Source organism: Balaenoptera physalus, assembly GCF_965194825.1.
Source record: "Balaenoptera physalus genome assembly, chromosome: 1".
Taxonomy (NCBI): Eukaryota; Metazoa; Chordata; class Mammalia; order Artiodactyla; family Balaenopteridae; genus Balaenoptera; species Balaenoptera physalus.
This window is the reverse complement of record NC_138882.1, coordinates 105,103,345-105,116,453: the sequence shown is the minus strand read 5'-3', so window position 1 is coordinate 105,116,453 and position 13,109 is coordinate 105,103,345. Positions and strand designations below refer to the sequence as shown.

The 13,109-nt window shown below is 37.7% G+C and overlaps 1 long non-coding RNA gene across 1 annotated transcript in view; it reads left to right on the top strand.

Annotated features, from left to right (window-relative positions):
* LOC309656497 overlaps positions 1 to 10,653 on the top strand; it is a 34,031-nt gene extending 23,378 nt beyond the window's left edge. Inside the window, exon 4 of the long non-coding RNA XR_014261407.1 lies at positions 4,066 to 10,653. This is a non-coding gene — a long non-coding RNA (uncharacterized lncRNA). The remainder of the gene's footprint in view (positions 1 to 4,065) is intronic.
* Positions 10,654 to 13,109: the final 2,456 nt, after the last annotated feature.

Here is a 13,109-nt window from a genome sequence, read left to right as displayed (position 1 = left end):
TGGAGGGTCTGTTGTGAAGACCACCCAGGAAACTGAACCTTCCCTATTCTATCACTACCCTCCTAGTACTATTTCTTTTTAACACTTTCCCCTCTCCCATATACTGAAAACTCTTAGGTAAAAAAATACCTCAGTGTCTTTTCATATTTTCCCAGAAAGGAGAGGAGGATTATTTCAGTCCACTGGCTTATCCAGGAAGATGTGTGTGTGTGTGCGTGCGTGCACGCACGTGTGCACCCATGAATGCACAGGTTCTAAGCTATGGTGTCATTGATGAAGAGATTTGTGGAGAGACAAGGAAGACAAGTTATTTGATTTACTATCAAAGCTACTTTTACTCTGGTCCATCAAAAATCAAAAATATCTAATCAAGCATGGATGGAATTCCTTCCCAAATATCTCATTGTGTTTCCCTGAAAAATTCATATTCCTCTGATTAAAGTGACATTGGCTTTATTTCTTATGAACTAGTATTCTGGCCTTAAATCATTAAAGCAGCACTTATCTCTCTTTTATCTGAGTTACATTAGAAAAGATTCTTATGATTAAGAATCATTTTCAAGTAAGGGTGAGGACATGGAAAGCATAAGGAAAATCTTAATTTACCTTGTCACTCAAATAATTTCACGATATACTAACTTTAACAATGTAGCTTTATAGTAGGCACAGAAGTGGCAAAAATTCTACTTGTGAGAGTCAGAGAACATTTAACAAGGGAGGGGAGTAGAGCTAAAACTTTAAGTATGTATAGACATTTTTCAGAAGGTAAAGGCATAGTCAAAGAACTGTAGATGGTGTTTTGTAAAGGGTTCTTTCTGCTAAAGGTTGCAAAAATTTAACTAAAACAAGTTCAAGATAAAAAAGAATATACTGATTCACATAAACGCAAAATCCAGGCTACAAATAATGTCATTAGAGTTTGCTGTCTTAGATGTGCCACCTTGTTTGGATTGGATTCTTAGAATTTTTAATTCCATCTGCTACCTTCATTCTCTTCATTTGGTGGAAAGAAGGCTCCGGGTGTCTCCAGGCTTACAAGTTTCCTGAATCTTAGGATCTTTGTGAAGAGCGTTTTTTCTCTCTCTCAATATCAATATAACAAGTATTTTAAAGAAACTCTGGTGAATATTTCCTATGGCTGCTTTAATAAATTATCATAAACATAGTGAACGAAAACAAAACAAATGTATTACTTACAATTTGGGGTGCCAGAAGTTTGAACTGTGTCTCCTTGGTCTAGAATTAAGATGTCAGTGGGACTGCATTCCTTTTTGGAGGCTGTAAGGGAAAATATATTTCTTGACTTTTTCAGTTTCCCGAGACTGCCTGCATCCCTTGGCTTCTGACTCCTTAATTCATCTTCAAAGCCAGCAATTACCAGTGGAGTTTTTCTCATATTGTATCACTCTGACACTTCTGTTTCCTCCTTCCATGTTTAAGGACCCTTGCAATTACACTGGACCCACCTCGATGTTCCGGGATAATCTCCTGATCTTTGGGTCAGTGTATTAGCAAATTTAATTCTATCTGCTACCTTAATTCTCCTCTGCCACATAACATAACATAGTCACAGTTTCCAGAAATTAGGAAATGGGCATATTTGGAAGACCGTTATACTGGATACCACACATGGCCATCTCTTATGGAAAGGAGAAAGAGTTACCATGATTAGCCAAGCCTCAGACTGGTGCCTATATCTGTTATAGAAGGGTAGTGGCAGGATTACAGAAATTGAGAAGAGATGAAAGGGAACTTTATATTTGTCCTCATAAAAGGGAAAGAGAATGTATAATATACACAGATGTTAAGCAGAAAAATAAAGCAGGAAATTGATTTAAAGAATATTGGGGGTGGAGATGAGATGAGAGAGTTGTCCCTCTGCCTATATATAGACATTATGTTGTTCAGAATCCAGAGAATAAACGCTGAATTAAGAGTTCTGTATGTCTTGTGATGCTTATCTTGAAACAGATAAATTACAAAATGAAATGGTGGTCTCAAACAAGGTGAAGGTGAGTCTGTGAGAATTGGATGAAAAGGGGTGAGTCTTGCAAGGATCATAAAGTTCCATGGTCTCTTGTTCACTCTTGCCAATGGGCATGTGGAATTTGTAGGAGGGAAGGTTTTATTTAGAGTACATGGAGCGTTTGTATACCTTTTAATTCCTTCCTATGGATTTGTGGAAGCTAGGGGAGAGGTGGTCTTGTCTAAAGCACCTCAACACTGGAGGATCTCTTCTGATACTCAGAATATGCACTTAACATAATCATTTTCTCCTAAAGATCACTTTGGTGACAGTGCGAAACTGAAAGAAAGGATTAGACTAAGGAGCAAGAAATCCTGTTAGTAGTCTATTTTGAAAACCCATTTGAGTGCCTAAAATAAGACAGATGCCATGATAATGTGAAGAAAAGATATTATAAGTTAAGAAAATAGAATCATTAATATCTAGATTTTTATGTTATTTTCATAATCTGGAAAGATAAAGTATGCATTAGTCAGGTTCTTTCAGTTTCTAGTGACAGAAACTTAAACTAGCTTCATTCATTCATTCATTCATTTATTCATCTATTCAACAAACATTTATTGAAAACCAAGCATGGTGCTAGGCTCTAGAGCTATTGTAGTGAACAAGCCAAAGATTTTGCCATAGTGGAGCTTATATTCTTATGGGAGAAAGACACTATAAACAATGAAATAAATAAACAAGATAATTCAGATTGTTATGCTTATTATGAAAGTGTGCAGTGAAGGAGTAACTGATGGGTTCTTAAAGAAGATATTACTTTGTTACTGTGGGCAGGTAAGGCCTCTGCGGAACTGATGTTTGAGCCAAACTTAAAAAAATGGCTTATAATAGGACATATAAATGAAATACTTATGTATGAACCTGGTTTCAGGTATGCATGAAGCTGTCTTCGTGTCTTTCTCCTTTGGCTCAGCTTATCTCTATTGGGCATTATTCTGTAGAGAAGCACTTCATATTGTGAGCAAGATGGCTACTAGCTACTTCATATCTACATTCCCCATGCAGAAAGAGATCTTTTCTCTAAGAATATCCTAGCTCTGAAGGAGTAATATGCTCATCTATGAAGCAATCACTGGGACCATGTGGATGGTATCTTTGACCAACTTGGGTCATAGACTTTTCCTGGAGTTGGAAATGGGTACCGTAATGGAGAGACACTTCGGAAATGTAAGTGAGTAGAGGGATTCTGCAAAGGAAATAGACAAAGGAGGAAAAGGAAATCATGGCAGGCAGGAAAATATCTTGAAGTCCCACATATACAATACTGATTATCTAAAAATATGGAAAAAATATTCTGTGCCCCTGGATGGGGAAAAAATGGCTACCAAAATAAGACAAAACATCAATTTTAGGACAGTAAAACATTTAAAGTGTGAGACCCATAATAATGATGTGATAGATATCATTATCTAGACAATGCTGACTATAGTCATATGATTAAATAGAATCAGAAAATAGCTTTATGAGATCTTTAAAAATACTGCCAAGTTTTGCCTTGCAATTTTTGCTTAAATGTATAGGAATCCTTATTATAAATGATATATAAAAATCATATTTGGAACTATAAGTAATAGGACTAACAAATTTCATTTAATTAGAATTCCAAGCCAAAATAACCTGATGAAGAAATACTACTGGATGCCACTGGCTATCAGATGCAAATAAATATTGTAGAATTGAACTTGGGAAATCAGAAATAGGTAGGAAATAAGGAAAAAAAAATTTTTCTTGTCAGTGAGGCAAGTCTACTTCAAAAACTAATGCATCCTTTGTCAGGAGTCACCTTTTACATTTAGACAGTTGGAAGAATTGGTAATTGCTACATATAAATAGAAACTGACTGAAAGTTAATGTGTTTATACACTAAGTAACAGTAACCTGTGTTTGTGATAAGCCTATATGCTCTTTTGATTTTTTTTTCTTTTACATCTTAATGATGGGTACCTTTAAACAGGGCATGTATTAAACAGGGCATACTGATCTGACAACCAAGTTAACTGAAATGTTAAAAGTCCTCTGTTTTCAATGGGAAAAAGAAATCTTTCAAGAGGAGCTGTGTCTTTTTTAAAAGAGAGATCACAAAACAAGTGAGACATATGATGGTGGCCATTAGAGAGAAGGATGAATGCCAGTCTGTGAAGTGCTGCTTCAGCTGTCTCAGGAGAGTAGCTGCCAAGCACACTCAAGAAGGAAACACGAAATCAGACATCTGTATGTGTGCAGCATCCGCCATGTTTGCTCTGAGAGAGAACCACATGAAGCAAGACAGCAAAGGTGAAATCCAGCAAGATAGCCTACTTTATTGCCATGGCAACCCAACCCTGATGAAAAGTAGGAAAACAGTAAAATATCTCTGAAAAAAAAAATCTGTGCTATGAATACCTACTGGGTTGAGGAAAGATGCACTCATGGAAGCAGCTTGACATTTTACCATTTGGTGATTTCTTGTAACAAAGTCATGGGTGCTGCTTTGGGGAAATGCTGATTTAGAAAGCATCGCATTTACTAAATTATTTAATTTGAACTGTTGCTAAATTCAGATTTATATATGAAAGCTGTAGTTTCAGATTAAAATCTTAAGTGCCATTGTAGAGGTCAAAGTGTTAACATTGTCACTCTCCTTGATGCCTTTTGACAATCTTTTGCCATCATATTTCACATAAATTGTTTGTTCATAAAAAAGAAAAGTTTCAGGACATTCCTATATTTGATAAGTTAGAGCTATATTTTATTTGCTTAGATTGGATTCTCAAATTTCACCCATTATTTTTTTTTAATGCTCTTTCTTTCTTCAACTTCCTGTTTTTCAGTATGCAGTTCAGTATGGAAAGAAAACATTTTCTTTTTTCTATTCTGAAAATGTTTAACATTCACAGATTTATAAATTTTCCAAACTTTAGGCAATTTTGAGTTGTTCCTATGATTGTTTTTATTTGAATAACACATCCTGGTTTGTAGAAAAATCTGGGAAAGCTTGTTTTACTTTTCTTAAAGTCAGCTTCATTGAGATAATTTACATACAAAAAATCTACTTCTTTAAAGTGTACAGCTAATTGAGTTTTGACAAATGTATACAGTCACATAATGGACAGCACATCCAATTTCTTTGCAATATTATTTTAGTGTTTGTCAATACCACTTCAAATGTGTACTAACTTGCTTTTGATAAAATATAAAAATTTTGTACCACATCCCACTCCTTTGTGCTATTTTTGTCATATACATTACAACTTTATGTTATAAACTCAGTAATAGGGTGTTATAATTTTTGACTTCAGTAATAAATGCCTATAAAGAAATTTATAGAAGAGTATTATACACAAAATATTTTATTTGTATTATATTTATTTACCTGATAATATTTGTAGTGTTGCCTTATGATATTTCTAGTGTTCTTCATTCCTTCCTTTGATTTTAATTACATGTTGATGGCATTTTCTTTCAATCTGATGGACTTCTGTTAGTATTTTTTGCAGTGCACTTGTGTTAGCATTATTTCAAGTTTTATTAATTGGAAATACCTTTATTTGACATTCATTTATAAAAGATAATTTCACTATATATTAAATTCTTAATTGGTAGGTTTTTCTCCCTCAGATCTTGGATGTGTTATTTCAGTGTCCTTTTGCCTCCATTATAACCGATGAGAAGTCAGCCATTAATCGTATCATTGTGATGTATGTGATACACGCTTTCAAGACTCATCTCTGTTTTTGGCTTTCAGCTGTTTGACTCTGATGTATCTACATGTGGTTCTCTCTTCATTTATACTAATTGGAGTTTCATTGAGGCTGTTGGATCTGTAAGTTAATATTCCTGGTCAAATTTTGAGTTTGGGGCCACTATTACTTCAAATATTTTTCTGATCCTTTATATTTCTCTTTTCTGGAAATCCAATTACACACATTTTGTAATACTTGCTATTGTCCTACCTACCTCCAAATATCTATTCATTTATTTTTTAAACATTTTTTCCTCTCCTTTCTTTGTATTTGAAGACCTTTATCTTCAAGTTCACTAATTCTTCTGACATCTCAAGTCTGCTGTTGAACAGAGAAATTTTAATTTTCACTGTTAAATTTTTCTGTCCTGAATTTTCATTAGTTTCTTTTATTTATTTATTTATCTATTTATTTATTTTTGGCTGCATTGGGTCCCTGTTGCTAAGTGTGGGCTTTTCTCTAGTTGCAGCAAGCAGGGGCTACTCTTCATTGCAGTGTGCAGGCCTCTCATTGCGGTGGCCTCTCCTGTTGCGGAGCACGGGTTCTAGGCACGTGGGCTTCAGCAGTTGTGGCATGCGAGCTTTAGAGCGCAGGCTCAGTAGTTGTGGTGCACGGGCTCAGTTTCTCCATGGCATGTGGGATCTTCCCGGGCCAGGGCTCAAACCCACGTCCCCTGCATTGGCAGGCGGACTCTTAACCACTGTGCCCCCAGGGAAGCCCGCATTAGTTTCTTTTTTACAGTTTCCAGGTCTCCATTGAGACTACTTATTGATTTGATCACTTTGATTATTCTCAGCATATTTCCCTTAAATTATTTGAAATAAATAATTTAGTAATTTGATTATTTGGATGTTTTCCTTTAATTCTTTGAATAAAGGAATTTTTGCTGCAAAGTCTCTAAATCTCACACCTGAACTCACTTGAAGTCAATTTCTATTGGCTATTTTTAAGCCCTGATTATTGCTCACAATTTTCTATTTCTTTGTGTAGTTCATAAAGAGCATGGTTGATAATTATGCATGATAGGTAATACATTATAGCCATTCTGGACTCTCTGTTGTTTTCCTGAAGACCATTTTGTTTGTTTGTTTGTTTTTTATCTGCACTCACATTGTGAAATATGTCTTCATCATGGTATGCAAGTACTGATGTCTCCGCTCAATTTTCTTTTTTTTTTTTTAAGCTTGATTCCCTTGTGGTCTTAGTGTGTCTGCACAGTTTAGAGATTAGTCAGTGATTCCAACAGAGATTATGCTCGGACACCTCCAGCCAGTAAGTTTTTCACCTCTACCACCCCAGTACTGTGTGAATTGAGGATTATATGCAAAGGTGCAGCAAGTTCACAGTCTCTCCAGGCTTTCAATTTTCACTGAGCTCTCTGGGATCTCTTGCCCACTCTTAGATCAGCTGCCAGCGAAGAATACTTGAAGAGTTTAGTGTCTCAGTTCTTCTCTGTTTCTCTTGCTTCCAAGAGAAATTCCCTCTGAATTTCAACTTGCTCTTCTAGCCACCCTGATATGAGTCCCCCACTGGCATCAGGTAAAAATGTGGGATTTCACCAACCAAACTGATGAGGTGGGAATGCCTCCATTCAAGAATGCCACCGGACTCATTTTTTTTAATCCAATGGAGTAGGAATCTTTTTCCAAGTAAACACTTCTCGAGTTGATGTCTGCCTTTAGTCATTTTCCAGCATTCTTAAATTTGTTTTTAATGATTTTAACCAGTTTTATACATTTTTTCTTCTGAAGGGAATTGCTCAACCTCTTTCTGGGGTCATTTCCAGAAGAAAAGTTTTTCTTTATTTATAATACACTGAAAAACACATGAGATCCTTAACACATTATGAAAAAATAATTCTAGGGGAACCTTCAAGATAGGGGAGGAGTAAGATGTAGAAATCACCTTCCTCTCCACAAATACATCAAAAATATATCTACAAGTGGAACAACTCCTACAGAACACCCACTGAACGCTGGCAGAAGACCTCAGACTTCCCAACAGGCAAGAAAATCCCCATGTACCTGGATAGGGTGAAAGAAAAAAGAAAAAAACAGAGACAAAAGAATAGGGACAGGTCCTGCACCTCTGGAAGGGAGCTGTGAAGGAGGAAAAGTTTCCATACACTAGGAAGCCCCTTCACTGGTGGAGATGGGCAGTGGGCAGGGGGGAAGCTTCAGAGCCATGGAGGAGAGCACAGCAATAGGGGTGCAGAGGGCAAAGTGGAGAGATTCCCGCACAGAGGATCAGTGCCGACCAGCACTCACCAGCCTGAGATGCTTGTCTGCTCACCCATCGGGGCATGTGGGGACTGGGAGCTGAGGCTCGGGCTTCAAAGTTCAGATCCCAGGGAGAGGACTGGGGTTGGCTGCGTAAAGACAGCCTGAAGTGGGCTAGTGCATCACGGCTAGCCGGAGGGAGTCTGGGAAAAAGTCTGGATCTGCTGAAGAGGCAGGAGACCATTGTTTCAGAGTGCATGAGGAGAGGGGATTCCTTCCCTGTCTGCCAACAAAAGGCAGAGCACAGCCTAAACGAGCTTCAGAGACTGGCATGAGCCATGGCTATCAGCTTAGACCCCAGAGACAGGCATGAAATGCTAAGGCTGTTACCGCTGCCACCAAGAATCCTGTGTGAAAGCGCAGGTCACTATCAATACCTGCCCACTCCCCCCCACCCACCGGGATCCTGTGCAGCCTGTCACTGCCAGGGTCCCATGATCCAGGGACAACTTCCCCGGGAGAACATGTGGAGTGTCTCAGCCTATTGCAACATCAAGCCAGCCTCTGCCACTGCAGGCTTGCCCTGCAATCAGCTACTGCTTTAACCCCCTCCTTTCTGGGTAGGGAACAGATGCCTGAGGGCAACCTACATGCAGAGGTGGGGCCAAAACCAAAGCTGAACCCCAGGAGCTGTGCGAACAAAGAAGAGAAAGGGAAATTCTTCCATGCAGCCTCAGGAGCAGCAGATTAAACCCCCACAGTCAACTTGATGAACACTCCAACTGTGGAACACCTGAATAGACAAAGAATCATCCCAAAATTGAGGTGGTGGACTTTGGGAGCAAATGTAGACTTGGGGTTTGCTGTCTGTGACTGATTTGTTTCTGATATTTATGTTTATCTTAGTTTAGTTTTTACTGCTTGTTATCATTGGTGGATTTGTTTATTGGTTTGGTTGCTCTCTTCTTTTTTTAAAAAATTATTTTTTATATTAATAATTTTCAATTTATTATATTTTTCATTTTTATTTTTCTTTCTTTCTTTTTTTCTCCATTTTCTTATGAGCCGTGTGACTGACAGGGTCTTAGTGCTCAGGCCTGGTGTCAGACCTGTGCCTCTCAGGTGGGAGAGCCGAGTTCAGGACATTAGACCACCAGAGACCTCCTGGCCCCATGTAATATCAATCAGCAGGCACTGTCTCAGAGATCTCCATCTCAATGCTAAGACCCAGCTCCACCCAAGAGCCAGCAGCCTCCAGTGCTGGACGCCTCATTCCTAACAACTAGTAAGACAGGAACACAACCCCACCCATTAGCAGAGAGGTTGCCTAAAATCATAATAAGTTCACAGATACCCAAAACACAACACCAGATGTGGCCCTACCCACCAGAAAGAAAAGATCCAGCCCCACCCACCAGAACACAGGCACCAGTCCCCTCCACCAGGAAGTCTACACAAGCCACTGAACCAACCTCACCCACTGGGGGCAGACACCAAAAACAATGGGAACTACGAACCTGCAGCCTGCGAAAAGGAGACCCCAAACACAGTAAGTTAAACAAAATGAGAACACAGAGAAATATGCAGCAGATGAAGGAGCAAGTTAAAAACCCACCAGACCAAACAAAGAAGAGGAAATAGACAGTCTACATGAAAAAGAATTCAGAGTAATGATAGTAAAGAGAATCCAAAATCTTGGAAATAGAATGGAGAAAATACAAGAAGTGTTTAACAAGAACCTAGAAGAACTAAAGAGCAAACAAACAATGATGAAAACACAATAAATAAATTAAGAATTCTCTAGAAGGAGTCAATAGCAGAATAACTGAGACAGAAGAGCAAATAAGGGACTTGGAAGATAAAATAGTGGAAATAACTACCGCAGAGCAGAATAAATAAAAAAGAATGAAAAGAATTGAGGACAGTCTCAGAGACCTCTGGGACAATATTAAATGCACCAACATACAAATTATAGGGGTCTCAGAAGAAGAAGAGAAAAAAAAAGAGTCTGAGAAAATATTTGAAGTGATTATAGTTGAAAATTTCCCTAATATGGGAAAGGAAATAGTCAATCAAGTCCAGGAAGCACAGAGAGTCCCATACAGGATACATCCAAGGAGAAACACATCAAGACACATATTAATCAAACTATCAAATATTAAATACAAAGGAAAAATATTAAAAGCAGCAAAGGAAAAGCAACAAATAACATACAAGGGTATCCCCATAAGGTTAACAGCTGATCTTTAGCAAAAACTCTGCAAGCCAGAAGGGAGTGGCAGGGCATATTTAAAGTGATGAAAGGGAAAAATGTACAACCAAGATTACTCTACCCAGCAAGGATCTCATTCAGATTTGATTGAGAAATTAAAACCTTTACAGATAAGCAAAAGTTAAGAAAATTCAGCACCACTAAACCAGCTTTACAACAAATGCTAAAGGAACTTTTTTAGGCAGGAAACACAAGAGAAGGAAAAGACCTACAAAAAACAAACCCAAAACAATGGAAAATGGTAATAAGAACATAGATATCAATAATTACCTTAAATGTAAATGGATTAAATGCTCCAACCAAAAGACATAGACTGGCTGAATGGATAAAAAAACAAGACCAGTATATATGCTGTCTACAAGAGACCCACTTCAGACCTAGGGACACATACAGACTGAAAGTGAGGGGATGGAAAAAGATATTCCATGCAAATGGAAATCAAAAGAAAGCTGGAGGGCTTCCCGGTGGCGCAGTGGTTGAGAGTCTGCCTGCCAATGCAGGGGGCGCGGGTTCGGGCCCTGGTCTGGGAGGATCCTGCATGCCGCGGAGTGGCTGAGCCCGTGAGCCACGATTGCTGAGCCTGCGCGTCTGGAGCCTGTGCTCCGCAACGGGAGAGGCCGCGATGGTGAGGGGCCCGCGCACCGCGATGAAGAGTGGCCCCTGCTTGCTACAGCTGGAGAAAGCCCTCGCACAGAAGCTAGGACCCAACACAGCCATAAATAAAAAAAAAAAAAAAAAAAAATTTAAAAGAAAGCTGGAGTAACAATTCTCATATCAGACAAAATAGACTTTAAAATAAAGACTATTACAAGGACAAAGAAGGACACAACATAATGATCAAGGGATCAATCCAAGAAGATATAACAATTGTAAATATATATGCCCCCAACATAGGAGCACCTCAATACATAAGGCAAATGCTAACAGCCTTAAAAGGGGAAATCGACAGTTACACAATAATAGTAGGGGACTTTAACACCCCACTTTCACCAAAGGACAGATCATCCACAATGAATATAAATAAGAAAACACAAGCTTTAAATGACACATTAAACAAGATGGACTTAATTGATATTTATAAGACATTCCATCCAAAAACAACAGAATACACTTTCTTCTCAAGTGCTCATGGAACATTCTCCAGGATAGATCATATCATGGGTCACAAATCAAGCCTAGGTAAAATTAAAAAAATTGAAATCATATCAAGTATCTTTTCTGACCACACACTATGAGACTAGGTATCAATTACAGGAAAAAACTCTAAAAATACAGACACATGGAGGTTAAACATACACTACTAAATAACCAAGAGATCACTGAAGAAATCAAAAAGGAAATCAAAAATACCTAGAAACAAATTACAATGAAAACACGATGACCCAAAATGTATTTGATGCAGCAAAAGCAGTTTTAAGAGGGAGGTTTATAGCAATACAATCCTACCGCAAGAAAAAAGAAAATCTCAAACAAACAACCTAACCTTACACCTAAAGCAATTAGAGAAAGAAGAAGAAGAAAAAAAAAAAAAAACTCCAAGGTTAACAGAAGGAAAGAAATCATAAAGATCAGATCAGAAATAAATGAAAAACAAATGAAGGGGAAAAAAACAAAGATCAATAAAACTAAAAGCTGGTTCCTTGAGAAGATAAACAAAATTGATAAACCATTAGCCAGATTCATCAAGAAAAAAAGGGAGAAGTCTCAAATCAACAGAATTAGAAATGAAAAAGGATAAGTAACAACTGACACTGCAGAAATGCAAAGGATCATGAGAGATTACTACAAACAACTATATGCCAATAAAATGGACAACCTGGAAGAAATGGACAAATTCTTAGAAAATCGCAACCTTCTGAGACTGAACCAGGAAGAAATAGAAAATATGAACAGACCAATCACAAGCAATGAAATTGAAATTGATTAAAATCTTCCAACAAACAAAAGCCCAGGACCAGATGGCTTCACAGGCAAATTCTATCAAATATTTAGAGAAGAGCTAACACTTATTCTTCTCAAACTCTTCCAAAATATCGCAGAAGGGGGAACACTCCCAAACTCATTCAATGAGGCCACCATCACCCTGATACCAAAACCAGACAAAGATGTCACAAAGAAAGAAAACTATAGGCTAATATCACTGATGAACATAGATGCAAAAATCCTCAACAAAATACTAGCCAACAGAATTCAACAGCACATTAAAAGGATCATACTCCATGATCAAGTGGGGTTTATCCCAGGAGTGCAAGGATTCTTCAATATATGGAAATCAATCAATGTGATACACCATATTAACAAATTGTTGGATAAAAATCATATGATCAACTCAATAGATGCAGAAAAAGCTTTCGAGAAAATTCAAAACCCATTTATGATCAAAACTCTCCAGAATGTGGGCATAGAGGGAACCTACCTCAACATAATAAAGTCTATATATGACAAACCCCCAGCAAACATCATTCTCAATGGTGAAAAACTGAAACCATTTCCTCTAAGATCAGGAACAAGACAAGGCTGCCTACTCTCACCACTATTATTCAACATAGTTTTGGAAGTTTTAGCCACAGTGATCAGAGAAGAAAAAGAAATAAAAGGAATACAAATCAGAAAAGAAGAAGTAAAACCATCACTGTTTACAGATGGCATGATAATATACATAGTGAATCTTAAAGATGCTACCAGAAAACTACTAGAGCTAATCAATGAATTTGGTAAAGTAGCAGGATACAAAATTAATGCACAGAAATCTCTTGCATTCCTATACGCTAACGATGAAAAATCTGAAAGAGAAATTAAGGAAACACTCCCATTTACCTTTGCAAAAAAAAGAATAAAATATTTAGGAATAAACCTACCTAAGGAGA